This window comes from Haemaphysalis longicornis, unplaced genomic scaffold, assembly GCF_048455015.1.
Source record: "Haemaphysalis longicornis isolate Haplotype H1 unplaced genomic scaffold, Haemaphysalis longicornis Haplotype H1 scaffold_3, whole genome shotgun sequence".
NCBI classification, from domain to species: Eukaryota; Metazoa; Arthropoda; class Arachnida; order Ixodida; family Ixodidae; genus Haemaphysalis; species Haemaphysalis longicornis.
In genome coordinates this window covers 26,863,592-26,867,394 of record NW_027526335.1, presented here as the reverse complement: position 1 = coordinate 26,867,394, position 3,803 = coordinate 26,863,592, and the positions used below count along the sequence as shown (strand labels likewise).

Here is a 3,803-nt window from a genome sequence, read left to right as displayed (position 1 = left end):
CACCTGTGGGCTATTTATTAAAACGCAAAGATGCGAACCACCCCAACGTTATTATAGTTCCTTAATGAGTATTAGACGAGTGCGGATTCCTGGGCGAATTGGTGTTTCCTATATTGCTTTAGACTTCCAGGTAAAAATCGGTTTATTCATATATCCTTATTAAACATATTTAATAAATGTTGCGTGAACAGCTTCACAAACATGGCCAAATATACAAATTCTTTACCTCAATATTTGCACGGATGTATGCAAAGCATTCCGAATTGTTTGGATACTGCCATTGAACAATTTCAGACGAATTCGAGTTTGAGCTACATTTATAAGATGGTTCTCAGGGGTGCACTTTCCCAGTACAGCCTTGTTGTCGTGGTTCCCCACAGAAAAAAACGCAGAATGTGGGAAAGTAGAAAGAACATTTATTACAAATTCACTTTTTCATACAAAGCAGTGTTTATGGCTATGTCCCCTACATTCTCCGTTTCACTCAGTCTAATATTACACTTGGAATTCACTCGTCTTTACGAATTCATCTTTACACTTCCCTCTTAGGTTCCTCTTTACAGTTCCACCTGAGTTGTGATTCCCACGCCAAGTTGTCGTTTTTTATGCAGCACTAACAAGTTTCTAGGCCGATTGCAATCTGTCTTTTGGACAAACTTTAAATGGTATCTATAGTTTCCTGCATGAAAAAAGGCGCTTGGAAAAATTCAGAGATAAGCTTCGCAATTTACGTAGTACACAAGCAGGCACAAAATCAGAGCACGTTGAAGATTTCCCTGCTTGTTCCCTGCTGCCGCAGATGGAGGTATATATGTGAGGGGCCGTCACTTGGATTTCCCCACCTTGAAGAGCCATCTACAGAAAATTTCAGAAAAAGAACAAAATCCAGTGCAACCATAAGCCCCTCACACCAAACCACAGGCATGTGAAGTACGAAAAATATATTGCACGGAAATGAAGACGGAGACCAGAGAATGAAATGAAAGGCCACACCAGAGGAGTGATTTACGGCCTTTCCTAATAATTTCACATCATTTCAGTAATCGTTACACAGAGTAATTTGGCCGCATTGTTCTGAACAACGCGAAGCCACTATAGTCATACCGGCCAACCTTCCCGAATTTTAATCGTGCCGTATTCCAGTTTATCTCGCGAAATGTTTCTGCATGCTCACCCAGAACAGGCAGAAACTTTGGGCTACGAGATAAACTGACGTACATTTGCAAAAGAGAAAACAAAAACGTTTCCGCGCCTTCATGTGGAATCACTCGTACACGCAACAGAGCGAACGTCGCACTAAACCCAGGAAACGTGCTTTCACGATGCTGACGCCACCTGCGTCACATTTTTGGCTGTACTTAAACATCCTCCTCCCCCCCCTCCCCCCCCCCCCCCCCCCTTGTACTGGCAGTTTCATTTTGAACAAGGATCCCACGTGGAAGCCGAAACGTTTTTCATTTAAGTAAAGTGTTCTTATCGGTGGTTTCTTCCTCGGCTATCAGTAAAAAGGAATCGCCAACTTACATTTTTTCTTCGTCCAGATGTGTTGTGGGAGAGGATACATCTAGAACTTGCACAGATCTTCAAGTGGCATTCCCCGGAGGTCTGTACCTGTAATGACTGGAAGGGTTATTTGGGTTAAAATGTAATAGGCTTTAGAGCTGGGCAGTTGGTATACATTCATAATGAAAGAACACCTCAAACTTGACAAGACGAAGAAAAGAACACAGCACAAGCACTCACTAACAACTGGAGATTTCTTACAGAGCTATTTTAGAAAAAGAGTTCTTCTTGTTGGCTCTGCAAAACCATGCATCCTATAGAATAGCTAGAGTTGCTGAAAAACTACAAAGCTCCATGCTGAGGAAATCGTTATGTGAATTCATAACGTTCATGTAGTAACGAACTGATAGAAAGAGACACTAAACATGAGGCAAAATAAGATACGAAATATAACATCATAACACTTGAAGAAAGGCCTCGCATTTTTACAAGTGAATCATACTTTTGTCTGTGCAGGCCTGGGTGCCATCTTTACAAAGAATATTTGAATGAATGTGTTTTAGTTATTGCATTTTCATACCATTGTTTCTGCTGAAATCAGACTTCATTTCAACTTGTGTCATACGCACGGGAGTCCTGGTTGTCAGCTCAAGGAACACTGCCTGCAAGAAAAAACAGTAGTGCTGATAAGTCATAGCATAGGTAGCCAGATGCAACCACACTTTTTGAACAGCCAGGATCCGATGAGGGTGCAGAACCCATTTTTACACCTGCACCTGTCTCTGTGTAATTCGTCACAATTTCTGTATCATAAAAAAACAACAATCAAGCAGCCTGCATGCTGGCTCTGTAAAGTCGCTTTACTGCACTACACTAGGATCACGCGAGACAATCATTTGTCCTGCAATACCACGCGAATAAATAAACAACTGATTTGTGCGAATGAGAATAATAAACCACTTAACATGGTGGAAATGGCCCGCTGTCTCAAAATGACTAACACCAAATTTACCCACTCAAGGAAAAGAATGAAAAAAATGAGGAGTGTTGTACATACGAAAACTTTTTATTGTGCCGTAAGGCAAACTTTCACAAAAAAAGAGGCTTGTGCTGGACAAAAGTGAGTTTAGAAATTTTGGGCAGCATTTAGTGGACTACTTTTCTGCAGCACACACCTTGTGTTTATCTGGATATATTACTACAAGACCAATCAAATGAACACCATTCCGAATATATATGCAGCTAGAAAAATGAACATTTTCCGACGACTGAAACAAAATGATAATACCCAGAGAATAGCGCGATAATATAAGACTTTAATGGGAAAAAATTCAATTATTCAAACAGAGCTACCTGGCAATTACATGGTCCAATAACTCGTCAAGTGCGCCCGATGCAGCGAACAGCGTAAACAAAACGCTCAACACATGACGAAGGCGCGCAAACAGAGCAGAAAGCAGGTCACGGGCGCCGTTATCTGTGCTTTCCCGATTGTCCGCTCTAGTCTGACGCAACGAACGCAAGCCCGTGATTTCATTCAATTGCCGTCGCGGACAACAGAAAACGTCCAGCGAAGCAACCAGTCAGGTAACGAAAATCCCTCTCGAATGCTGCAATTTCAAATTGAAAAGCCCCCAGCGAAAAGATACATCCGATGAAAACACCGAAACCGTCACGGGAATATACTCACCGAGTTCGCTTTCACTGGCGCCGGGGCATTGGTCCAACATGCGGACTTGATGCTGGTCGTAGAAGAACAGGCCGTGAAGCGCTGCCAGTCACAAATGGGCTCGCCGCAGCCTCCGCGACTCACGCCGACAAATAAGTCTTGTTACAGCAATCCTCGCTTCATCGTAGGGGTATTACAGCGGTTAAAAGGCTCGAGTGGCGCGAAAACGCGGCCACCGGGCCTGCCGGCGCCGCCATTTCTCTATATCCCGTCATGCAACGGATAAATCAACGGCCGCCGGGAGAGAAGGCGCGACGAGCATCTCTTAGAGGTTACAGGGCGTTTTATAGGTTACAACGTAGAGGTTACATGTAAGATTTTGTTCATGTAACCTATAAATCATTATTGTAACCTATAAATCGCTTTTAACCTCACGCTTGTAACCCTTAGAACGGACTGGGATAAAGAAAACATCAAAATGAATCCATTGTAACCTTTATTTTATAGGTTACTTCCGTTTAGAAGTTACATTATGGGTTACCCGGATTAGAGTGTACACTTAATATCCGAAGGGGATGATTTCTTTGCCACCGGTCCTAAATTGGTGTTTGTAGGGGTTCTTTGCTTATCT

The 3,803-nt window shown here is 42.7% G+C and overlaps 1 long non-coding RNA gene across 2 annotated transcripts; it reads right to left on the bottom strand.

Moving 5' to 3' along the window:
- Positions 1-273: 273 nt before the first annotated feature.
- Positions 274-3,429, bottom strand: LOC144173202 (uncharacterized). Of its 2 annotated transcripts, none has more exons than XR_013323182.1 (3): positions 2,857-3,172; positions 1,525-2,165; positions 274-855 (listed from the first exon to the last, which is right to left on the bottom strand). It is a non-coding gene; the product is annotated as an uncharacterized LOC144173202 (long non-coding RNA). The 2 variants fall into 2 exon arrangements; XR_013323181.1 differs by lacking the exon at positions 2,857-3,172 and adding an exon at positions 3,194-3,429 and having other exon boundaries at positions 372-855.
- Between the last annotated feature and the right edge of the window lie 374 nt (positions 3,430-3,803).